This window comes from Triticum aestivum, chromosome 3A (genome assembly GCF_018294505.1).
Source record: "Triticum aestivum cultivar Chinese Spring chromosome 3A, IWGSC CS RefSeq v2.1, whole genome shotgun sequence".
NCBI classification, from domain to species: Eukaryota; Viridiplantae; Streptophyta; class Magnoliopsida; order Poales; family Poaceae; genus Triticum; species Triticum aestivum.
The window spans coordinates 450309430-450336620 of record NC_057800.1 but is presented as its reverse complement, the minus strand read 5'-3'; the positions used below and the strand labels follow the sequence as shown (position 1 = coordinate 450336620).

The window sequence follows — 27191 nt, the reverse complement described above, 5'->3', positions numbered from 1 at the left end:
TAACGACCAAGAAGAGTTCTCATCTTCTACAACATAGGTCTTGTTGCAAAAGTCTTTGCAATAAAGGTCTTGTTGCATATTCTTTTGTAACAGCAGTCTCGTAGCGGATTTTTTTCAACAAAGATTATGTTACAAAAGCGTCAGCGCGCCTGCATTGATGTATCATTGTATTCCTGCAACATTGTTGGTGTTACTGCAACAGTGATGATGTTGCGGTCCTGCCCGAGCTCCACATCACCGACCGCTTGCAGGAGCCAACAATTGTGTGTCTCCTAACTGGCCATGGCGGCAATATGCCAACACCGCCAGGTGAGCACTGGCCAAGATTGCAGCACCGGTGCCCGGCATTGCCAGGGGAAGGAGGTTGCTGGTGCATCTCCAATTGCAGTATCAGCATCTCCGTCGGCCATGGTGGCATCACCATAAGTAAATCCTATCCGAATAGGAGAGGCGAAGGAGAGAGGTGGAGTAGGAAAGGGATTGGAATGGTGAGGACGGTTTGCAACAAAAGCACCCAAGGAGAGGCTTGCTTGCAGCGGCAGTAGTTGGGGCAGTGTGTCCTCGAAGCTGGACGAGAGATTGATTCCGGAGATGCCTAATTGCCTATAGGAAAAGAGGAAGACGATGGCTGCCTGGAGGATCAGATTTGTGTGGATGGTGGTTAGACACGTGGGACACTCCAGTAAGCACGATAAAAATTGGATCGAACGGTGATGGACGCAGCGGAGCAACGAGTTGATCAGCCGGTTGATTTCTATCATTTCCCCCTTATGTGTTTTTAACGTATCTAGCTTTCAGTTTCAATGAAGTAAAACTGCCAGTGCCACAGCTAGATGACTAGAGAGCGAGAAATGAAATTGGCTAAGTACTAAAAAAATCAAGTGATAAAGAAAAAGAGCACACGTTATCATATCACGATCCTCAAGGTAGCAACAGAGATGCCATGGCATGGAGCGGCAAAACAGCATCCAACGTCCAAATCATGCCTTTCCCCTAACCTCCTACAAGCTGTCACCGCCATCTCCGTAGTCTGATTCATGATCCTCCAAGACCCACCTCCCGTCAGGCCCCTTCACCATGTTCTTGTTGTGGTGCACCTTCCAGCCCACCGGCACGGGGTGCTCGTCGGTGAGGCAGTCATCGAACTTGTTCACCAGCGCGATGTCCCGGTCGACCACCAGCTCGAACTCCCCGTGCTCCCCCTGCCACCCGGCGACGCCGTGCAGGTGGCACTCGAGGTCGTGCGACTGCGACTCGTTGCCGTGGGGCTTCAGGAACGGCGAGCGGCGCGTGTCGATCAGCAGCTCCACGCCGACGTCGGCGTAGCCCACGGGTGGGTACAGCGGGATGCGGTCCGGCCGGTTCCGGACACGGAGCATCCGGAGACCTGGGAGGCGGTGGAAGATGTCACGGAAGTCGTGGTCGCCGGTGCGAGGGCTGCCGAAGACGACGGCGGTGACCGGCGCCCGGCTCCCGGCCGTGCAGAGGGCGGACTTGTTGTAGTAATTTGCGGCAATGTCGACGGCGTTGAGCGTGGCCAGAGTGGCGCCCAGGCTGTGGCCGACCACAGTGATGCTGGTCTGCTCGTCCTTGTATTTGTCCATCAGCCTTGCAATCTCTGTCAATACCTGCTCAGCCAGTTTACTACGGTACTGAACTGCGGATATATACGTACGTACTTGTCGAGAAAGAAGCTGAGCACGCACACGTACCTGCATCCTGGCGCTCTGCTTGCTCAGCTCCGAGCCTTCGTCGGCGGAGGTGTACAGCGACAGGTACCCGCGGTGCACCGACGGTTCGGAGCCGTCGGCGCCCTCCGCCCCGAGGATCCCGGCCGCCGAGGCGAAGGCGAGCTTGAGGTCGGCCACCCACTCCAGCGCCCGCTGCGTGCCGCGCCACGCCACGACGATGTCCCGGCGCCCGAGCGCGGCCGCGCCCTCATCCGTGGCCACGGCCACGTACCCCATCCAGTTGCACTCCCTTGCGCGCCCGTTCCGGCACAGCGGCCGGAGCAGCACCTTGCCGTGCACGTCGGCGCTGGCCGTGGCGTAGATGTACCGGGTCACCGCGTACCAGCCCGGGTGGGACACCTCCACGCGCCGGAAGAGGTCGGCTCGCCGGTACCGGCACATGCCGGCGTTCGGGGACCGACGCTCGGCGATGAACGCCTCGTACGTCGCCATGATCATCTCGCCGTAGTTGATGAGGCAGCGCCGGAGGTCGACGTCGAGCGGGTCCAGCAGGCTATCCCAGTGGTCGCTGCCGTGCAGCTCCCTCCACCGCTCAGCCATGTCGCCGGAGAACATCGCCAGGGCGTGCTGACCTTTGTGCGTGGTCGATCTGAACCGTAGACTCTACTCTGGTTCGGCCTCGTGCGATTGTGTTGTGCCTCCGTCGTGCCAACCTGTTTGTTTTAGTAGTTGACCTGGTAAGGTACAAGTGGAGGGCACATGCTACATGACAGACTGACCTCCTTTGATTCATAGGAAGGAAAACTGAAGAAAACACATAGGAATAAGAAGTTTTCCTATGATGACATTGTTTAAGCCTTTGGTTCAAAGGAATATATATAGCAAAGGAAAAAATGAAGGAAATTTTCTTTTGGTCCGTTCCAGAGAAAAACACAGAAATTTTACAATCTACTTAGACCTTTTTCTTTTCAAAACTATACGCGTGAAGAACGAGATGAATCCTTGATGGCATACTAACATGCTAATTATACCTTTTCATGTGGTTTGTCTTTGATTTGACTCTGTTTATTAGGACTGCTGGTTTTCCTGTTCCTCTAACCCAAACACTCAAGCCTGTAAAATTCCTACATTTTTTCAAAGGGGGAGAGAGGGGCGGGGGGTGTTGGGGAACGAAGTATTTCAAAAAAAGATCGTACGATCACGCAAGATCTATCTAGGGATGCATAGCAACGAGAGGGGAGAGTGTGTCCACGTACCCTCGTAGACCGAAAGCGGGAGCGTTAAGTAACACGGTTGATGTAGTCGAACGTCTTCGCGATCCAACCGATCAAGTACCGAACGCACGGCACCGCCGCGTTCTGCACACGTTCAGCTCCATGACGTCTCTCGAACTCTAGATCCAGCTGAGGCCGAGGGAGAGTTTCGTCAGCACGACGGCATGTTGACGGTGATGATGAAGTTACCGACGCAGGGCTTCGCCTAAGCACTACGACAATATGATCGAGGTGGAAGTCTGTGGAGGAAGGCACCGCACACAGCTAAGATCAACTTGTGTGTCTATGGGGTGCCCCCTCCCCCGTATATAAAGGAGTGGAGGAGGGGGAGGGCCGTCCTCCTAGGGCGCGCCCCAAGGGGGGAAACCTACTCCTAGGGGAAGGAAGGGAAGAGGGAGAGAAGGAAAGGGCCCCCGCCCCAAACCCTACCCCAATTCGGATTGGGCCTAGGGGGGCGCACCACACCTGGCCGCCTCCTCCTCTCTTCCACTATGGTCCATCAAGGCCTATTAACTTCCCGGGAGGTTCCGGTAACCCCGCGGTACTCCGATAAATACCCGAACTAATCCAAAACCTTTCCGGTGTCCAAACATAACCTTTCAATATATCAATCTTCATCTCTCAACCATTTCGAGACTCCTCATCATGTCCGTGATCACATCCGGGACTCCGAACTACCTTCAGTACATCAAAACACATAAACTCATAATATCGGTCGTCATCGAACGTTAAGCGTGCGGATCCTACGGGTTCGAGAACTATGTAGACATGACCGAGACTCATCTCCGATCAATAACCAATAGCAGAACCTAGATGCTCATATTGGTTCCTACATATTCTACGAAGATCTTTATCGGTCAAACCGCATAACTACATACGTTGTTCCTTTTGTCATCGGTATGTTACTTGCCCGAGATTCGATCGTCGGTATCATCATACCTAGTTCAATCTCATTATTGGCAAGTCTCTTTACTCGTTCCGTAATGCATCATTCTGCAACTAACTCATTAGTCACATTGCTTGCAAGGCCTATAGTGATGTGCATTACCGAGAGGGCCCAGAGATACCTCTCCGACAATCGGAGTGACAAATCCTAATCTCGGTCTATGCCAAGTCAACAAACACCATCGAAGACACCTGTAGAGCATCTTTATAATCACCCAGTTACGTTGTGACGTTTGATAGCACACTAAGTGTTCCTTCGGTATTCGGGATTTGCATAATCTCATAGTCATATGAACATGTATAAGTTATGGAGAAAGCAATAGCAATAAACTAAACGATCATAGTGCTAAGCTAACGGATGGGTCAAGTCAATCACATCATTCTCTAATGATGTGATCCCGTTGATCAAATGACAACTCATGTCTATGGCTAGGAAAATTAACCATCTTTGATTAACGAGCTAGTCAAGTAGAGGCATACTAGTGACACTCTGTTTGTCTATGTATGCACACATGTACTAAGTTTCCGGTTAATACAATTCTAGCATGAATAATAAACTTTTATCATGATATAAGGAAATATAAATAACAACTTTATTATTGCCTCTAGGGCATATTTCCTTCAATCTCCCACTTGCACTAGAGTCAATAATCTAGATTACATTGTAATGATTCTAACACCCATGGAGTCTTGGTGCTGATCATATTTTGCTCGTGAGAGAGGCTTAGTCAACGGGTCTGCAACATTCAGATCCGTATGTATCTTACAAATCTCTATGTCTCCCTCCTTGACTTGATTGCGGATGGAATTGAAGCGTCTCTTGATGTGCTTGGTTCTTTTGTGAAATCTGGATTCCTTTGCCAAGGCAATTGCACCAGTATTGTCACAAAAGATTTTCATTGGATCCGATGCACTAGGTATAACACCTAGATCGGATATGAACTCCTTTATCCAGACTCCTTCATTTGCTGCTTCCGAAGCAGCTATGTATTCCGCTTAACACGTAGATCCCGCCACGACGCTTTGCTTAGACCGCACCAACTGACAGCTCCACCATTCAATAAAAATACGTATCCGGTTTGTGACTTAGAGTCATCCAGATCAGTGTCAAAGCTTGCATCAACGTAACCATTTACGACGAACTCTTTGTCACCTCCATAAACAAGAAACATATCCTTAGTCCTTTTCAGGTATTTCAGGATATTCTTGACCGCTGTCTAGTGATCCACTCCTAGATTACTTTGGTACCTCCCTGCTAAACTAATAGCAAGGCACATATCAGGTCTGGTTCACAACATTGCATACATGATAGAACCTATGGCTGAAGCATAGGGAATGACTTTCATTTTCTCTCTATCTTCTATAGTGGTAGGGCATTGAGTCTGGCTCAATTTCACACCTTGTAACACGAGCAAGAACCCTTTCTTTGCTTGATCCATTTTGAACTTCTTCAAAACTTTATCAAGGTATGTGCTTTGTGAAAATCCAATTAAGCGTCTTGATCTATCTTTATAGATCTTGATGCCCAATATATAAGCAGCTTCACCTAGGTCTCTCATTGAAAACTTCTTATTCAAGTATCCTTTTATGCTATTCAAAAATTCAGTATCATTTCCAATCAACAATATGTCATCCACATATAATATTAGAAATGTTACAGAGCTCCCACTCACTTTCTTGTAAATACAGGCTTCTCCAAAAGTCTGTATAAAACCATATGCTTTGATCACACTATCAAAGCGTATATTCCAACTCTGAGATGCTTGCACCAGTTCATAAATGGATCTCTGGAGCTTACACACTTTGTTAGCACCTTTTGGATCGACAAAACCTTCTGGTTGCATCATATACAACTCTTCTTTAAGATATCCATTAAGGAATGCAGTTTTGACATCCATTTGCCAAATTCCATAATAATAAAATGCGGCAATTGCTAACATGATTCGGACGGAATTAAGCATCGCTACGGGTGAGAAGGTCTCATTGTAGTCAACTCCTTGAACTTGTCGAAAACCTTTCGCAACAAGTCAAGCTTTGTAGACAGTAAAATTACCGTCAGCTGCAATCTTCTTCTTGAAGATCCATTTATTCTCTATGGCTTGCCGATCATCGGGCAAGTCAACCAAAGTCCACACTTTTTTCTCATACATGGATCCCATCTCAGATTTCGTGGCCTCAAGCCATTTTGCGGAATCTGGGCTCATCATTGCTTCCTCATAGTTCGTAGGTTCGTCGTGGTCAAGTAACATGACCTCCAGAACAGGATTACCGTACCACTCTGGTGCGGATCTTGCTCTGGTTGACCTACGAGGTTCAGTTGTAACTTGATCAGAAGTTTCATGATCATCATCATTAGCTTCCTCACTAACTGGTGTAGGAATCACTGGAACTGATTTCCGTGATGAACTACTTTCCAATAAGGGAGCAGGTACAATTACCTCATCAAGTTCTACTTTCCTCCCACTCACTTCTTTCGAGAGAAACTCCTTCTCTAGAAAGGATCCATTCTTAGCAACGAATATCTTGCCTTCGGATCTGTGATAGAAGGTGTACCCAACAGTCTCCTTTGGGTATCCTATGAAGACACATTTCTCCGATTTGGGTTCGAGCTTATCAGGTTGAATCTTTTTCACATAAGCCTCGTAGCCCCAAACTTTAAGAAAGGACAACTTGGGTTTCTTGCCAAACCACAGTTCATATGGTGTCGTCTCAGCGGATTTCGATGGCACCCTATTTAACGTGAATGCAGTCGTCTCTAAAGCATAACCCCAAAACGATAGCGGTAAATCAGTAAGAGACATCATAGATCGCACCATATCTAATAAAGTGCGGTTACGACGTTCAGACACACCATTACGCTGTGGTGTTCCAGGTGGCGTGAGTTGCGAAACTATTCCGCATTGTTTCAAATGAAGACCAAACTCGTAACACAAATATTCTCCTCCACGATCAGATCGTAGAAACTTTATTTTCTTGTTACGATGATTTTCCACTTCACTCTGAAATTCTTTGAACTTTTCAAATGTTTCAGACTTATGTTTCATCAACTAGATATACCCATATCTGCTCAAATCATCTGCGAAGGTCAGAAAATAACGATACCTGCCACGAGCATCAACACTCATCGGACCGCATACATCAGTATGTATTATTTCCAATAAGTCTGTTGCTCATTCCATTGTTCCGGAGAATGGAGTCTTAGTCATCTTGCCCATGAGGCATGGTTCACAAGCATCAAGTGATTCCAAAAGCCCATCAGCATGGAGTTTCTTCATGCGCTTTACACCAATATGACCTAAACGGCAGTGCCACAAATAAGTTGCACTATCATTATTAAACTTATATCTTTTGGCTTCAATATTATGAACATGTGTATCACTACTATCAAGATTTAGTAAAAATAGACCACTCATCAAGGGTGCATGACCATAAAAGATATTACTCATATAAATAGAACAACCATTATTCTCTGATTTAAATGAATAACCGTCTCGCATCAAATAAGATCCAGATATAATGTTCATGCTTAACGCTGGCACCAAATAACAATTATTCAGGTCTAAAGCTAATCCTGAAGGTAGATATAGAGGTAGCGTGCCGACGGCGATCACATCGACTTTGGAACCATTTCCCACGTGCATCGTCACCTCATCCTTAGCCAATCTTCGCTTAATCCGTAGCCCCCGAGTTCGAGTTGCAAATATTAGCAACAGAACCAGTATCAAATACCCAGGTGCTACTGCGAGCATTAGTAAGGTACACATCAATAACATGTATATCAAATATACCATTCACTTTGCCATCCTTCTTATCTGCCAAATACTTGGGGCATGTCGGTGTCAAAACCGGCGGATCTCGGGTAGGGGGTCCCGAACTGTGCGTCTAGGCCGGATGATAACAGGAGGCAGGGAACATGATGTTTTACCCAGGTTCGGGCCCTCTTGATGGAGGTAAAACCCTATGTCCTGCTTGATTAATATTGATGATATGGGTAGTACAAGAGTAGATCTACCACGAGATCAAGGAGGCTAAACCCTAGAAGCTAGCCTATGGTATGATTGTTGTATATGGAGTTGATTGTCTACGGACTACAACCCTCCGGTTTATATAGACACGGATAGGGTTAGGGTTACATAGAGTCGGTTACAATGGTAGGAGATCTTGATATCCGCATCGCCAAGCTTGCCTTCCACGCCAAGGAAAGTCCCATCCGGACACGGGACGAAGTCTTCAATCTTGTATCTTCATAGTCCAGGAGTCCGGCTGAAGGTATAGTCCAGCCACCCGAACACCCCCTAATCCAGGACTCCCTCAGTAGCCCCTGAACCAGGCTTCAATGACGACGAGTCCGGCGCGCAGATTGTCTTCGGCATTGCAAGGCGGGTTCCTCCTACAAGTCCTTCATAGAAGATTGTAAGCACCAAGAGTAGTGTCCGGCTTTGCAAAATAAGCTTCCACATATTGCCATAGAGAGAATAATATTAACACAAATCAAATCTGCTGACGTGTTCCGCAATGCATCAACACACTACAGCCAAGTCCTTCACTCGAATCGTTTTCATTTTTCCACCTCAGCGTGTTTTGCGAGGCGGTTTCCTTGGCACGTCTTGTCAAAGCAGAGATCGTGTGCCCCCCTTTTACGGGATTCTCATCAATATGGACGTGGGTAACCCGATCGTGCCCGTTAGCTTGTTTTCTCGATTAAAGGCGAGTCCCAAACGGTTACGGGGAGGGCTCCTGGTATTCAACCTCTTATAAAGAGACCAGGGCCTTACTCCTTTTCTCCAATCCCAAAACAAGTTTGCCCGTCGCCTCGAGTTCCAACACCCTAGGCTCCAGATTCCGGGCGCCTCAGACCTTCGACAATGTCCGGTTTCGACCTTCAGGGCCGATGGATGCCCTCCTCCGTCATGGAGGAGGACGTGCTAAAGTTGAGAGAGGCTAAGTTCTTGACCGCCGAAATTCTGCACAGGTTGCCTGCTCAAGGGCAGGCTATCCCCAGTCCCCAGCCCGGTGAGAGCGTGGTGTTCGTGTCTCACTTCCTTCGGGGGCTAGGCTTCTCGATGGATCCCTTTGTGAGGGGACTGCTGTTTTATTACGGGCTGGAATTCCACGACTTAGCTCTGGAGTCCATCCTCCATATCTCCTTGTTTATCGTTGTATGCGAAGCGTTCCTCCGTGTTACCCCTCACTTCGGATTATGGCTCAAGACTTTCAAAGTGGAGCCGAAGATGATCAAGGGATGGCACGCAGAGTGCGGAGGCGCTGTTATAAGCAAAAATGCTGATGCTCCATGGCCCGAGGGCTCTTTTCAAGAGGAGCTAGGCTTGTGGCAACGAGAGTGGTTTTATATCACCACTCCCCGGAGCACCAAGTGGGTGGCGCTTCTTGCCTTTCGCTCGAGTCCCCCACCACGGCTAGCATCATGGGTTAACAGAGGGTTAGATTGGGGTTTGCCCAAAGACGTGCCCTTGTTATAGGGCCGCATTAAGGATCTCTTGGAAGGAGACCTCAGCCTGGTCAAGGTGACGCAGGTCATGCTGATTCGCCGAATATTGCCTAGCAAACGTCGCTCCCTTCGCCTGTGGGAGTTTAATCCAGAGGGACCGCGAGCTCTCCAGAATTTCATGGGCGCAACGCCCGCGGAGATGTATAAACTATTCTTCGGATCACGAGAGATGTGTCCGGATTTAACCGAGGACGCAGGCCTAAGCTGCAATCGACCGGATACTCAAGTAAGCAACCTTGTGCCCGGACCTTCTATCCGTATAATTGTCATAAACTTGCCCCTAAAAGAGCCATCCTTTTAAACAGGAGTGGATAGCGAAGGCAAAGCTGATCAGGTGTCCGGCTCCCCTTCCTGAAACCAGGCCGGATCTCGTGCTGGTCAGGATGCTGGAAATAATGCCTTTGGAGGGGGAGGACAAGGAAGCTATGGCCTCCTCGAAGGAGGCTGCTCCGAAGGGAGGAACCGACAATTCCTCTCCTAAGGGGAAGAAGAGAGCCGCCTCTGACGACCCGGAAACCATGGCCTCGAAGCGGGGAAAAAAATCCTCGTCAGAGGGTCCGACGCCAGGGAGTTCCTCGGCCGGACTACGCCCTCAAGGGGATCAGCCCTCCAGCGAGCCGTAAGTAGAGAAAGATTTTCCTTTTGAGGGATGAGGGAAATCCTTGATTTCTATCTGAGAAGATTAACCAAATTTTTACCTTGTAGCTCGGACCTCAGCCCTTCTCAGCAGAGCTCATCTTCGGGGGATCTCCTTCCGGAGATGATGGAGAGCGGGACGCCTCCCCCTGCTGTGCCGCCTAGCGAGGCGGGCGACCCTGAGGTGTCATCGCGGAGGGTTTCTCCGAATCCGGCAGGGGCGGAAGATAGCTATGTGGCCCCCCGAGGTTCTCCGCGTCCGGCCTTCGAAAGAGGTCGTGGGACAAGTCCGGCACCGTCTGGTGCTCGGCCGGAGGAGCTAAAGATTCTGCTGGGGCGAGCTTCTATCTCGGAGGAGCACCGTGCATTGATGGGCACGGTGATTGAAAGGATCTCATCCGCAGAGAGCGGATTGCATGAGTCCGTTAAAAGTTTACTGACGGGTTTTGAGGTACATTAGATAATGTACACTTTTGTCAGTTGCGCATGAATAAGATGCGCCCTGTGTAGATAGTAGCCCCTGAGACTCTGCGCGTCGTCAAGAAATGACGGCACGCAGAGGATCATAATCCCAGGTCTAAGATGTCGCCTTTGAATGTAGGCGGCAGGGTGTCCGGAATCGAGCCGAACTAAAGCGGCAACTGGACATGGTAGGTGCCGACATCACGCTTGTTAATAAGCGGCTTGATGAGGCTCAAGGTATGTAATTCCTCGGGCGGCATCAGGTAAGAACAGTTTTATGCCTGTGTCTTACGATGTGTGTGTGTTTGACGCAAATGGTGCGGCCGCCGTGGAGAGTCTTAGGGCAGAACTTGCCCGAGCTAAAGAACAAGCCAGAGAAAGTGATGCGGCTGCCAAGAAAGCCCTTGAAGAGCTGAGAGCCGAACAGGCTGCTCATTGCCGAAGCAAGGAAGAGATGGCCGAGATGGCCGAAAAGTTAAAGAGTGCTGCAGACCGTTGCAGACTTCTTGAGAAAGAAGACCAGGCGAAACAGACGGACTTAGAGAAGGCCGTTGCCAATGCCAAGGACGCGCGCTCTGCGATGAGAGCTGCGAAGGAGGAGCTGCGTCAGGCCGAACAGATTGCGGCTGGAAAGCCCTTTATGTTGCGAAGGAAATTTTGCGATCCGAAGTTTGCTCCGTTGGACCGGATGTGGAGTGTGGAGGATACCTATCTGGATTTGGCAGCAAGTGCTGCTGATGCGATCGAACACTTTCGAGATCAGAAAGATCGCGAAGTGGAAAAGCTTTTCTGGTCGCAGTTTCACAATCCAGAGCGTCCACTGGCAGTGGACGATCGTTTGGCTCAATGGGCTGAACTGAATAGGTTGTTCGGACTCGCCATGAAGTACGTCATGGGTCATCTGTGGCCGGGGAGATCGGAGCCGAAGAGTTATTTCAGCTTGGTGCAGCAATTCCTTGACGCGGTGCCGCGTATTGATGCAATAAAGAGGTCAGCATGCATAGAGGGTGCAAGGATGGCTCTTGCCCGTGTCAAGACATACTGGGCAGAGATGGAGACCGCCGTTGTTGCGTCCCGAGATTCGGACAAAAGCCGAGTACCCTCCGAGCACTATTTTCAGGAAGCCCTTGAAGGCGCTCGTGTAATAGAGACACAGTGCTCGAAAGATGCTATGTTATGATAGCATATGTAATTATAAAGTAATATTTTGATAAACTGTAGTGGCCTTTTTATACTTGTGCCTTCAATTATTGGGAACACCTCCTGTGCGGCCGTTTTAAGATATATATATATATACAAAATCTGAAAGATGGCAGTCGTTGGCTTCAGCCCCCACGCACATAGTGCGGGGGTGCTCGCAGAAGACGCATTTTCACACTTAACCCAATGTCTTGGTCCTACAAAGGAGGTGATAGCGCAGCGGGCTAGGCAACCGGACTATAATACTTTAACACTTTCACTTAGCCATAGGAGCTTGACAGTGAGACTATTTAGGTAGCCCCTTGGTGGCGACTGCGCTCGCCCGAGTTCGGGGCGCGTATGTGCCTGACCGGGAAGCGGCCCTTCGTTAAAGCGGAGGAATCCGATAGATTCCGATAGGTCATCGAGTGGCTGACCAGTCTCACGCTACATCATGACAGTTAGTTTTCGGCTTTCTCTACTGAGGTGCTTGCCCGGCCGAACCGGGGCACAATCGCAGTAGTTCTCCTGGTGCTACCTTAGCCGATAGAGCGGAATGTAAGGTAGCCGAACTCAGGAGCCGGGCAACCCAACATTTGACCAAAGACATGATTCGGAGCTGATGCATATAATGCCAAAACTTGCGACGCCGAACACTCCCTAAGGTGTTCGGTCTTTATGAGTGCAGGCGAAACAACACTCTTTATTATTAAAAAAGCCCCTAGTGTCCAGGTACGTGCAAAAATTCTAACGTGGCCACATGCCAAGACGCCAGCCTCCTCCTTGGTTATATCAGAAAGAAAAAAAATCAGAGGATGTGTAGCAACAAGAGACAGTAAAAAGGTTTACGCAGGGTCTTAATCTAAAAAGAATCCTTTAGGACGGGTCCCTACTGCATGTCTGCGCCTGTGTCTCCGTTGTGCCGTATCCTGGACGGGCGCGGTGCGACGTTCATCTGTAAAAGAGAGGAACTAAGTTGAAAACGGGTCGTGCCAAACAAAAGTTTAAAATAAACAAAGTATAAAGTAAAATATATAAGATTGAGCTTTATTGTCTCTTATTGTATATGCGTGGAGCCCCTAGTGCGGGGGTATATGGCTTCTAGGCCTGCATCAATGATGATTTTGCGCCGAACTCGTCTATCCACGTTCGTGGTCTTGAATGACCTATTTCTAAGTTTTTTGGCCGGTGAGGCCATTTTGCTGTGGGGCTGTCAAAGCGGCCGCATAGTCCTCCGCTTGGGGAGGTGCACTTTAGTGCTTCCCGTTCAAAGAGATGATGCCTCGTGGACCGGGCATCTTAAGCGTGAGAGATGCATAATGCGGTATTGCGTTAAAGCGGGCGAAAGCTTCGCGTCCCAGTAGTGCTTGATAGCGACTTGAGAACGGGACGATATGGAAGGTTAGCTTTTCACGGCGGAAGTTATCGGCAGAGCCGAATATAACTTCGAGCCGGAGAAAACCCATACAATGGGTGTCCGGACTGAGTGTTACCCCTTGAAAGGAGGTTTTGCTGCGGCAGATTCTTGCTGGGTTTATCCCCATGTGATGGATTGTATCCTGATATATCAGGTTTAGTCCACTGCCGCCGTCCATAAGGACATTTGAAAAACGGAGTCTGCCAATTATTGGATCGAGTATCAAGGCAGTCCAGCCTACATTCTTGATATTTCTAGAATACTCTAGCTGATCGAAGATGATCGGTTTTGACAACCAGTGGCGGGACCCTTTGGGGATGGGCCGTGTGGTGCGTATCTTTACGGACGCCGCACGTTTTGTTATGTGAAGTGAGTTCACTGTTTTTACTTCTTGTGGGAAGTTCTTTTGTTTCCTGGTGCTTTGCTTTTGGGGTTCGTCCTCGTCTTCGCTTGGTGTGTCGAGCCCCTTGTGTTCGGCATTGAGTCTGCCGGATTGTTTGAAAACCCAACAGTCTCTGTGGGTATGGTTAGCAGGCTTCCCGGGAGTACTGTGTATCTGACATATCCTGTCCAGGATTTTATTTAGGTTGGATGGATCGTCCCTGTTATCCTGGGGGGCGATTTTTCCTAATTTTGTCGTGAGCCTTTGAATCCGGCATTGACTGCCGTGCTCTTCGGACTTTTGTCCTTAGTCCAGCGACGGTCCTTGTTGCGTCGCGGTTTTCCGTTTCCATCCCTAATTTCGGATGTACTTGGGTCGCTGGGGCTGCACCTTGCCAAACAGCTGTCCTCCCCTACACAAAAGCGGGCCATGAGGCTTGTTAGTGCGGCCATTGTTCTTGGCTTTTCTTGGCCGAGGTGTCTGGCGAGCCATTCGTCTCGGACGTTATGCCTGAAAGCTGCTAAGGCTTCGGCGTCCGGACAGTCGACTATCTGATTCTTTTTAGTGAGGAATCTATTCCAGAACTGCCGAGCTGATTCTCCGGGTTGCTGAGTCATGTGACTAAGATCGTCTGCATCCGGAGGGCGGACATAGGTCCCTTGAAAGTTTGCTCGAAAAGCATCCTCGAGCTCTTCCCAGCTTCCAATTGTGTTTTCGGGAAGGCTTTTAAGCCAATGCCGGGCTGGCCCTTTAAGCTTAAGGGGTAAATATTTTATGGCGTGGAGATCATCGCCTCTAGCCATGTGTATGTGGAGGATATAATCCTCGATCCAAACTCCAGGGTTTGTTGTTCCATCATATGCCTCTATGTTTACGGGTTTGAATCCCTCTGGGAATTCATAGTCCAGGACCTCATCGGTGAAACATAGGGGGTGTGCGGCACCCCTGTATTTGGGTGTTCCGGATTCTGATGATGGCTTCATAGCGTTGCTTACGAGAGCTTGCTTTCTTGGCCCATAAATGGACCTGACTGGGCCATGATGTGAATCCTTAAGTGGGTCGCATGCCGATTTAGGTGCGGCACCGCTTGCCGCTTTATGGGGTCGTCTATCCGACCATGTGGCCTTCTCATTTTTTGAATGCGAGGGCTCTAGGGCCTCTTCGTCGAATTCAGGCAGTAGCTTTCTTTTCGGATAGCTTTTAGTGCGGCGATTGTCGCCGTATTTATCTGCGGTATTGATTACTTTGCTCCATCTAATACAGAGTGCATCTTCCGCTGTTTTTAGCTTCCGCTTCTTCTTTTTTAGGCTACGTGCAGTTGCAACGAGCCTCTCGTGGAGATTCTTCTGCTCCATAGGTTTATCTGGCGTGAGGTCGTCCGGAATGCCATTTTCGCCGGAGGAGGGATGTTTGGTTTCTCTATCCGTGTTGCCCTGTTCGTACGGTTGCTCTAAGGCCTGCTCGTCGTCTACCGGCTCGTCCTGCTCTATGGCTGGGTTTTTGTCGAGGCGGGGCTTGGGTCGGTGTTTATGCCGATGCTTTGATTGCTTTTCGAGGGGCCGATCTCCCGTCCCATCCCCTTTTTCCTCGTTGTCGCTTCCTTTAGGGGTGTCTACCATGTACACATCGTGAGATGAGGTGGCTGTCCAATGCCCTATGGGCGTTGGTTCGTCGGTATCTCCTGCATCGTCATCCATGCTGTCGATGTCTCCGGAGTCGAAGTTGAGCACGTCGTTTAAATTGTCGACAGTGGCTACCAAGTGGGTGGTGGGTGGGCTTTGAATTTCTTCATCGTCCGTATCCCATCCTCGCTGACCGTAGTTCGGCCAGGGCTCTCCTGGTAAAGAGAGAGACTTGAGAGAGTTCAGGATATTGCCAAAAAGGCAAGTGCTGAAAGATGTCTGCGGCGGTGAACTCCATTATCGGCGCCCAATCAGATTCGATCGGCAGGGGCGCGGGGGGTTCAGAGTTCGGAAAGGAGTCCGGATCCTCGGAGTCACGGATCATGCAGAGTGTGGGGCTAGCGTTCGGCTCGATCGCCTCTGAGATCGAAGCCCCCGAGGTGACGTCCAACCGCTCATCCTCGATTGGCGCAATAGGCTCCGAGTTAGGGGTCGGAACCGATGCGTGTGCGGCCTCCAGGACACTGTCCGGGGGCAGAGCTAGATCATGCCCCTCAAGGTAGCGCGGCGCGCTTGGCCGTGGCTCGAGCCTGTCGAAGATCAAGTCTCCGCGGATGTCAGCCATGTAGTTTAAGCTTCCAAACCTGACTTGATGGCCAGGGGCATAGCTTTCGATCTGCTCCCGGTGGCCGAGCAAATTGGCCCGCAGAGCGAAGCCGCTGAAGACGAAGATCTATCCGGGGAGAAAAGTCTCACCCTGGACCGCATCGTTGTTGATGATCAAAGGAGCCATCGGGCCTAAAGGCGACGACACAGAGGAACTCTCAATGAAAGCACCAATGTCGGTGTCAAAACCGGCGGATCTCGGGTAGGGGGTCCCTAACTGTGCGTCTAGGCCGGATGGTAACAGGAGGCAAGGAACATGATGTTTTACCCAGGTTCGGGCCCTCTTGATGGAGGTAAAACCCTACGTCCTGCTTGATTAATATTGATGATATGGGTAGTACAAGAGTAGATCTACCACGAGATCAAGGAGGCTAAACCCTAGAAGCTAGCCTATGGTATGATTGTTGTATATGGAGTTGATTGTCTACGGACTACAACCCTCCGGTTTATATAGACACCGGATAGGGTTGGGGTTACATAGAGTCGGTTACAATGGTAGGAGATCTTGAATATCCGCATTGCCAAGCTTGCCTTCCACGCCAAGGAAAGTCCCATCCAGACACGGGACGAAGTCTTCAATCTTGTATCTTCATAGTCCAGGAGTCCGGCTGAAGGTAGAGTCCGGCCACCCGAACACCCCCTAATCCAGGACTCCCTCAGGGCAGTTCCGCTTCCAGTGACCAGTCCCTTCGCAGTAGAAGCACCCAGTCTCAGGCTTAGGTCCATACTTGGGCTTCTTCACTTGAGAAGCAACTTGCTTGCCGTTCTTCTTAAAGTTCCCCTTCTTCCCTTTGCCCTTCTTCTTGAAACTGGTGGTCTTGGTTACCATCAACATTTGATGCTCCTTCTTGATTTCTACCTCCGCAGCCTTTAGCATCGCGAAGAGCTCGGGGATTGTCTTATCCATCCCTTGCATATTATAGTTCATCACGAAGCTTTTGTAGCAGTGATTGAAGAACTCTGTCAATGACACTATCAACCGCAAGATTAACTCCCAGCTGAGTCAAGTGATTGTGGTACCCAGACATTCTGAGTATATGTTCATTGACAAAACAATTCTCCTCCATCTTGCAACTATAGAACTTATTGGAGACTTCATATCTCTCAATCCGGGCATTTGCTTGAAATATTAACTTTAACTCCTGGAACATCTCATATGCTCCATGACGTTCAAAACATCGTTGAAGTCCCTGTTCTAAGCCGTAAAGCATGGCACACTCAACTATCGAGTAGTCATCAGCTTTGCTCTGCCAGATGTTCTTAACGTCATCAGTAGCATCTGCAACAGGACTAGCACCTAGCGGTGCTTCCAGGACGTAATTCTTCTTTGCAGCAATGAGGATAATCCTCAAGTTACGGACCCAGTCCGTGTAGTTGCTACCATCATCTTTCAACTTAGCTTTCTCTAGGAACGCATTAAAATTCAACGGAACAACAACACGAGACATTTATCTACAACAACATAAACATGCAAAATACTATCAGGTACTAAGTTCATGATAAATTAAAGTTCAATTAATCATATTACTTAAGAACTCCCACTTAGATAGACATCCCTCTAATCATCTAAGTGATCACGTGATCCATATCAACTAAACCATGTCCGATCATCACGTGAGATGGAGTAGTTTTAAATGATGAACATCACTATGTTGATCATATCTACCATATGATTCATGCTTGACCTTTCGGTCTCAGTGTTCCGAGGCCATATCTGCATATGCTAGGCTCGTCAAGTTTAACCCGAGTATTCTGCTTGTGCAAAACTGGCTTGCACCCGTTGTATGTGAACGTAGAGCTTATCACAGCCGATCATCACGTGGTGTCTCGGCACGACGAACTGTAGCAACGGTGCATACTCAGGGAGAACACTTATACCTTGAAATTTAGTGAGAGATCATCTTATAATGCTACCGCCGTACTAAGCAAAATAAGATGCATAAAGGATAAATATCACATGTAATCAATATAAGTGATATGATATGGCCATCATCATCTTGTGCCTTTGATCTCCATCTTCAAAGCACCGTCATGATCACCATCGTCACCGGCTTGATACCTTGATCTCCATCGTAGCATCGTTGTTGTCTCGTCAACTATTGCTCCTACGACTATCGCTACCACTTAGTGATAAAGTAAAGCAATTACATGGCGATTGCATTTCATACAATAAAGTGACAACCATATGGCTCCTGCCAGTTGCCGATAACCGTGTTAAAAAACATGATCATCTCATACAATAATTTTTATAATCATGTCTTGACCATATCACATCACAACATGTCCTGCAAAAACAAGTTAGACGTCCTCTACTTTGTTGTTGCAAGTTTTATGTGGCTGCTACGGGCTTAGCAAGAACCGTTCTTACCTACGCATCAAAAACCACAACACGGTATAGTGATTGCTTTTTGATCTTCATAAAGAACCTTGTTCATTGAATCCGATTCAACTAAAGTTGGAGAAACTGACACCCGCCAGCCACCTGTGTGCAAAGCACGTCGGTAGAACCAGTCTCATGAACGCGGTCATGTAATGTCGGTCCGGGCCGCTTCATCCAACAATACCGCCGAATCAAGAAACAACTAGTGAAGGTACGCAATATGTATATACCCATGCCCACAACTCCTTTGTGTTCTACTCATGCATTTAACATTTACGCATAGACCTGGCTCGGATGCCACTGTTGGGGAACGCAGTAAAATTTCCTACGGTCACGCAAGATCTATCTAGGGATGCATAGCAACGAGAGGGGAGAGCGTGTCCATGTACCCTCGTAGACCGAAAGCGGAAGCGTTAAGTAACACAGTTGATGTAGTCGAACGTCTTTGCGATCCAACCGATCAAGTACCAAACGCACGGCACCTTCGCGTTCTGCACATGTTCAACTCGATGACGTCCCTCGAACTCTAGATCCAGCTGAGGCCGAGGGAGAGTTTCATCAGCATGACGGCGTGTTGGCGGTGATGATGAAGTTGCCGACGCAGGGCTTCGCCTAAGCACTACGACAATATGATCGAGGTGGAAATCTGTGGAGGGGGGCACCGCACACGGCTAAGATCAACTTGTGTGTATTGAAGGAAATATGCCCTAGAGGCAATAATAAAGTTATTATTTATTTCCTTATTTCATGATAAATGTTTATTATTCATGCTAGAATTGTATTAACCGGAAACATAATACATGTGTGAATACATAGACAAACAAAGTGTCACTAGTATGCCTCTACTTGACTAGCTCGTTAATCAAAGATGGTTATGTTTCCTGACCATGAACAATGAGTTGTTATTTGAGTAACGAGGTCACATCATTAGTTGAATGATCTGATTGACATGACCCATTCCATTAGCTTAGCACCCGATCGTTTAGTATGTTGCTATTGCTTTCTTCATGACTTATACATGTTCCTATGACTATGAGATTATGCAACTCCCGTTTACCGGAGGAACACTTTGGGTGCTACCAAACGTCACAACGTAACTGGGTGATTATAAAGGAGCATTACAGGTGTCTCCAAAGGTAGATGTTGGGTTGGCGTATTTCGAGATTAGGATTTGTCACTCCGATTGTCGGAGAGGTATCTCTGGGCCCTCTCGGTAATACACATCACATAAGCCTTGCAAGCATTACAACTAATATGTTAGTTGTGAGATGATGTATTACGGAACGAGTAAAAGAGACTTGCCGGTAACGAGATTGAACTAGGTATTGGATACCGACGATCAAATCTCGGGCAAGTAACATACCGATGACAAAGGGAACAACGTATGTCGTTATGCGGTCTGACCGATAAAGATCTTCGTAGAATATGTAGGAGCCAATATGGGCATCCAGGTCCCGCTATTGGTTATTGACCGGAGACGTGTCTCGGTCATGTCTACATTGTTCTCGAACCCGTAGGGTCCGCACGCTTAAGGTTTCGATGACAGTAATATTATGAGTTTATGAGTTTTGATGTACCGAAGGAGTTCGGAGTCCCGGATGAGATCGGGGACATGACGAGGAGTCTCGAAATGGTCGAGACGTAAAGATTGATATATTGGAAGCCTATATTTGGATATCGGAAGTGTTCCGGGTGAAATCGGGATTTTACCGGAATACCGGGAGGGTTACCGGAACCCCCCGGGAGCTATTTGGGCCATAGTGGGCCTTAGTGGAAAAGAGAAGGGGCTGCCCTAGATGGGCTGCGCGCCCCCCCCCTTCCCCTAGTCCTATTAGGACTAGGAGAGGTGGCCGGCCCCCTCCTCCTCTTTTCCCCTCCGAGGAATCCTAGTTGGACTAGGATTGGAGGGGGAATCCTACTCCCAGTGGGAGTAGGACTCTCCTGCGCCTCCCCCCCTTGGCCGGCCAGCCTCCCCTCCTCTCCTCCTTTATATACGGAGGCAGGGGCACCTCTAAACACACAAGTTGACACAAGTTGATCCACGTGATCTATTCCTTAGCCGTGTGCGGTGCCCCCTGCCACCATATACCTCGATAATACTGTAGCGGAGTTTAGGCGAAGCCCTGCTGCTGTAGTTCATCAAGATCATCACCACGCCGTCGTGCTGACGGAACTCTTCCCCGACACTTTGCTGGATCGGAGTCCGGGGATCGTCATCGGGCTGAACGTGTGCTCGAACTCGGAGGTGCCGTAGTTTCGGTGCTTGATCGGTTGGATCGTGAAGACGTACGACTACTTCCTCTACGTCGTGTCATCGCTTCCGCAGTCGGTCTGCGTTGGGTACGTAGACAACACTCTCCCCTCGTTGCTATGCATCACATGATCTTGCGTGTGCGTAGGAATTTTTTTTTGAAATTACTACGAAACCTAACATGTATATGGGGTGCCCCCCTCCCTGTATATAAAGGAGTGGAGGAGGGGAGGGCCGGCCTCCTAGGGCGTGCCCCAGGGGGGATTCCTACTCCTACTAGGAGTAGGTTTCCCCCTTTCCTAGTACAAATAGGAGGGGGGAAGGGAAGAGGGAGAGAAGGAAAGGGGGGCCGGCCCCCCAAACCCTACCCCAATTCGGATTGGGCCTAGGGGGCGTGCGTCACCTGGCCGCCTCCTCCTCTCTTCCACTATGGCCCATGAAGGCCCATTAACTCCCCGGGGGTTTCGGTAATCCCCCGGTACTCCGGTAAATGCCCGAACTAATCTGAAACCTTTCGGGTGTCCAAACACAACCTTCCAATATATCAATGTTCATGTCTCGACCATTTCGAGACTCCTCGTCATGTCCGTGATCACATCCGGGACTCCGAACTACCTTCGGTACATCAAAACACATAAACTCATAATACCGACCGCTATCGAACGTTAAGCGTGCGGACCCTACGGGTTCGAGAACTATGTAGACATGACCGATACTCATCTCCGGTCAATAACCAATAGCGGAACCTGGATGCTCATATTGGTTCCTACACATTCTATGAAGATCTTTATCGGTCAAACCGCATAACTACATATGTTGTTCCTTTTGTCATCGGTATGTTACTTGCCCGAGATTCGATCGTCGGTATCATCATACCTAGTTCAATCTCGTTAACGCCAAGTCTCTTTACTTGTTCCGTAATGCATCATTCCACAACTAACTCATTAGTTACATTGCTGGCAAGGCTTATAGTGATGTGCATTACCGAGAGGGCCCAGAGATACCTCTCCGACAATCGGAGTGACAAATCCTAATCTCGGTCTATGCCAACTCAACAAACACCATCGGAGACACCTGTAGAGCATCTTTATAATCACCCAGTTATGTTGTGACGTTTGATAGCATGCTAAGTGTTCCTCCGGTATTCGGAAGTTGCATAATATCATAGTCATTTTTAACATGTATAAGTTATGAAGAAAGCAATAGAAATAAACTAAACGATCATGGTGCTAAGCTAACGGATGGGTCAAGTCAATCGCATCATTCTCTAATGATGTGATCCCGTTCATCAAATGACAACTCATGTCTATGGCTAGGAAACTTAACCGTCTTTGATTAACGAGCTAGTCAAGTAGAGGCATACTAGTGACACTCTGTTTGTCTATGTATTCACACATGTACTGAGTTCCCGGTTAATACAATTCTAGCATGAATAATAAACATTTATCATGATATAAGGAAATATAAATAACAACTTTATTATTTCCCCTAGGGCATATTTCCTTCGACGGGGGGGGGGGGGGGGCAACAGGGGCCAAATTATGGTGATACACATATTTTTCCTAAATTATACGTTGTTCATCTCCTAATTAGGACAAGACTAAATCAGGGATGTAGGGGGGCTGCTGGTCCCAGGGGCGGACCTAGGACGAAAATGTCCTGGTGTCCCATGGAGTGATTGCTTTTATTCGAGGGGGGGGGGAGTCGGGGCAGACTCTCTCAGCAGCTATAGCGGGTAATTTTTCACCAGGGATAGATGATATTTGGATGTTTTTGCTGAATTTGAGGATTTCATAGCGGTTGCCACATTGCAGTGCCCACGCCCGGCCGAGGCTCCCCTACAACAATTGCATCGCTATCATGAAGATTTAGCAGACAATTTACAATCATGCTTGTAGTACATGGTTTGTATAAAAATAACACTCAACAATTTAAAATGGACAGTAGTAAAAATGCTTGCCAAAAAAGCAAAATGAAGTGTTTAACTAGAAATACTAGTTGAATATATACGTAAAAAAATTCAAACTAAGGAAACAGAGATGATTGGTAAATTGGAAAATCACCATGAAAACCTGAAAAAGCAGAGTAATCCAAATCTCAAATAGATGTGAATCAGAATAATATTTTGGAATATCATAGTGATCCAATTCTGAAACAGATGGGAACCACTCGTCAAATTTGGATAAGTATCGTAACCTAATTCTCAATTGTAAGACCTTTGAGGTTCAAAACCCTAGCCAAGGATTGGACTTCAAAAATATGAGGGAGTTACCTTGCCTTAATATTTTCTCCACTAATCCAGCCATCCAGGGAAAAAGTCGGCATGCCGCCATGCGATGGTGAGCCACGGCTTGTCCCATGGGATGAGGACGAGGCCATGAGGATTCGTTGGAGAGGAGGCGAGAAACTAGAAGGCAATATGCGTAGATACACACAAAGAGGATCCGATCAGATTTTCTTTGGGTCGATCGATTAGATGGGCTGCATATGGGCCATTAGATGGGTTGCGCAAGCGCTCAGTCCTGGTGGCTTCTCGCCGATGTCCAACAATAGATTTTACCGGTGTCACACGCCTACATGGGCTATAAATATAACGTAATCGGAACAATTACCCGGTGTCCTGTGACACCGGTTGCTTGTACATAGGTCCGCCCCTGGCTGGTCCCCCTGTCTCCGCCATTGAAAGCAGGCCTGACAGTCCAACCGTCTCGCCGTATCAATGTGCCACTGTTATTTACATGTTGTTAGTGTAGTGTTGGCTTGTAGTTTTCTTTGCAAACTATAACTATGAATGAAAACATCGAAATGTAGAATTTCACTTCGTGAACATCTTAGAAAACAATACTTATACTTTTGGAGGGAGCAAAATATCCGATAATGATAATTTACTGACGGTCACATTGCTAGCCTCAGGTGGTCGATTCTAACCACCTCGTTCTTCCTACTTTAGGGCTAGCAGAGGCTATCACCTTGGTCGGAACCATCCGGAAGACGAAAGCCTAGCATCGCTTGCCACTTTCCTTCCCCTCTCCTTCACGCTATCACTCCTACTCTTTTTCGCCATCTCCACCACGACTTCCCCTCCACAACGTACCCACCTGCACTGACCCCACCACCAACTTTAGCTATCCATGTGTAACGCCCTCGATGCGGCTATATCTCCTACGTGTCGAAGCACAACTTAGAGGCATAACCGCATTGAAAGCAATGTGGCAAGTAAGGTAATCTTCACAACAACCCATGTAAATAGATAAAAGGGGAAAAGGTACATAGTTGGCTTACACTCACCACGTCACACAAATACATGAATAACATTACAATCATCCAATACACTCATGGTCCGACTATGGTACCAAAATAAAGATCAACCCCCACATGCGACAAAGTCCCCGATCGCCTCAACTGGGCACCACTACTGATCATCTGGGAAAGACACATAGTAATGACGCGAGTCTTCATCGAACTCCCACTTGAGCTCAAGCGCATCGTTTGGAACGGTATCATCGGTCCCTGCATATGGTTTTGGAAGTAAACTGTGAGTCACGGGCACTCAGTAATCTCGCACCCTCGCGATCAAGACTATTTAAGCTTATAGGTAAGACAAGGTATGATGTGGAGCTGCAGCAAGCGACTAGCATATATGGTGGCTAACATACGCAAATGAGAGCGAGAAGAGAAGGCAAAAGCACGGACGAACAACTATGATCAAGAAGTGATCCTAGAGCAACCTACGTCAAGCATTACTCCAACACCGTGTTCACTTCCTGGACTCCGCCGAGAAGAGACCATCATGGTTACACACGCGGTTGATTCATTTTAATTAAGTTAAGTTTCATGTTATCTACAACCGGACATTAACAAATTCCCATCTGCCCATAACCGCGGGCACGCCTTTCGAAAGTTCAAATCCCAACAGGGGAGTCCCAACTTAGCCCATCACAAGCTCTCATGGTCAACGAAGGATATTCCTTCTCCCGAGACATTCCGATCAGACTCGGCATCCCGGTCACAAGACATCCTCGACAATGGTAAAACAAGTCCAGCAACACCGCCCGAATGTGCCGACAAATCCCGATAGGAGCTGCACATATCTCGTTCTCAGGGCACACTCAGATGAGACTAGCTACGAGTAAAACCAACCCTCAAGTCTCCCCGAGGTGGCCCCGCAGGCAGCTCAGTCGGACCAACACTCAGAGGAGCACTGGCCTAGGGGGGTTTAAATAAAGATGACCCTTGGGCTCCGGAAACCCAAGGGAAAAAGAGGCTAGGTGGCAAATGGTAAAACCAAGGTTGGGCATTGCTGGAGGAGTTTTATTCAAGGCGAACTGTCAAGGGGTTCCCATTATAACCCAACCGCGTAAGGAACACAAAATCCGGGAACATAACACCGATATGACGGAAACTAGGGCGGCAAGAGTGGAACAAAACACTAGGCAAAAAGGCTGAGCCTTCCACCCTTTACCAAGTATATAGATGCATTAAGATAAACAAGATAATATGGTGATATCCCAACAATAAACAATGTTCCAACAAGGAACGATCTCAAATCTTCACCTGCAACTAGCAACGCTATAAGAGGGGCTGAGCAAAGCGGTAACATAGCCAATCAACGGTTTGCTAGGACATGGTGGGTTAGAGGTTTGACATGGCAATTTGGGAGGCATGATAAACAAGTGGTAGGTATCGTAGCATAGGCATAGCAAAAGAGCGAGCATCTAGCAAGCAAAGATAGAAGTGATTTCGAGGGTATGGTCATCTTGCCTGCAAAGTTGTCAGAGTTGACTTGATCCTCGTAAGAGAACTCAACGGGCTCCTCGTTCACGAACTCGTCTCCCGGCTCTATCCAAACAAGAACAACAAGCAAACGGAACACAATCAACCACGTGCAATGCTCAAACAACATGATGCAAACATGGTATGATATGCGGGATGCAGTATGCGATGCATATACAAGATTTGACAAGAAATGATTGAACCTAGCCTCAATGTGTAAATCCAAGAGTGCCACTGAAAATGTGAGGAGATTTCGGTTGAAATCGATATAAAGATCACCGGAATCGGATGCACGGTTTGGAAATGGCAAGCAAAACAAATATGGCACCGATCTGTGATAATCAGCAAGTGACCAACTAAATGCATCAAGATAAATACGCTACAGCACTCAAACATGACAACAAAATACATGGAAGGGATCCACTCATGCTTCTTGACAAAAGATGAACACTGAGCTACGGCTAATTCATCCAATAATAGGTTCAAATAAGCATGGCAAAAATACAAATGATAACAGGTTTCAGACTTAGTGAAATTAACACAAGTCTGGAATTTATCATCAAGAAGCACACTTTAGAGCATGAAAAGTACATGCTACAGGAACTTAACATGGCAAAGCAAGGCATGGCATGAAGCTACTCAAAGCACTTAATAAAAGTCCCTTAGTGACCTTGAGACGAAAGGGATCAGAAAATACAATTTCAAGCATGTGAACATGGCAAAAATATAAACAGATTTCAGACTTAGTGAAAAACTGGAGCATGCAAATCAGTTAACGAATAGGCATGTTTACGAGCTCGATGCACTCACTACAGAGTATGGCATGACAAACTAAGCATACACCCATCAAGAAGACATGGCAAGAACAAGAATATAGCATGCACGGATCAATAGCAACATCCTCGGCAAAATCGCTAAACATGTCAACAATTTGCCAGGATTCACGATATAGCAAAAGTAGAGCTCGATTGACTTAAGCTAGGGTGCTCCATAAATGCAAACAAAGACATGGATAGATATAGCACCACAATGTTAACAAAACATCCTTACTGATCATCCTCAAAAGAGACACGGATCACTAGGAAACAACAGGAACATATGGCATAACAACAAAATCAGGACAAGGACTTAGTGAAATTCTAAGTCCCTGAAATCAACATTACCGATTATGCTACTTTGCAAGCTTGTGCTAGTCACTACAAATGTCACAAAAATACATCGTAAGCACCCTTGTAAAGATGGCATGTCATATAACAAAACACATGTAGAGCTCAGGATCATAGCATGCACACATTAATCATGGCAAAAATGACAAATAGCTATTTGCTGAAACAGATCTGACAAATTCCTCACATAGCACTCTTCCAACAACATTTCGGGCATCAAGATGAGCTCAAATGAAAATGATGCAATGAGATGAAATGATGTACTCGTCGAGGCGAACATTTTGATATGCTACACGCACAAATCGAAGCTACAGATGCGGAGTTATAGCATGCCAAAGTTTGTAAAAAAAAATAGGTTCGGGGATGAAAAGTCAACCGTCTCGAATCTGGATCTGGATCGGATCCGGGCACTGTAGCTGCACTGTTCACCGAAGTCAAACAACGTCGCCGGAGAAGAAGGCCGGAGCTGGGGCGAGGTGGCCGGAGCTCCGGTGGGGGTCGGGGGCGGCGCCGGCGGTGGCCGGACGCGATGAGGCCGGCGGAGGTGCGGAGCGGCGCCGGCTCGGGTCGGTGGAGAGGCCGGGGTGGCGATCTGCATCGGGGGCGGCGAGGAGGCGAAGTCCGGCGAGGGGCAGCGCTCGCCGGCGCGGTGGAGGAGCGGGCCGGCGCCAGAGTCGATGGCGGCGGAGGGAGAGGAGTCGGGCGGTGCGGGCATGGAACGGCGGCGGCGGACGATGGGCTCGCGGGGGCCCGACTTGGGCCTCCCAAGCCGGAGCGGTGGGAGGCGGCGGGGCCATGTGGCAGTTCCTGAGTGGCCGGGCGCGGCGGCGCGGGGCAT

At 48.2% G+C, this 27191-nt stretch overlaps 1 pseudogene; it reads right to left on the bottom strand.

Annotated features, from left to right (window-relative positions):
• Positions 1-852: 852 nt before the first annotated feature.
• LOC123056931 (phospholipase A1-II 2-like) lies at positions 853-27191 on the bottom strand (annotated as a pseudogene).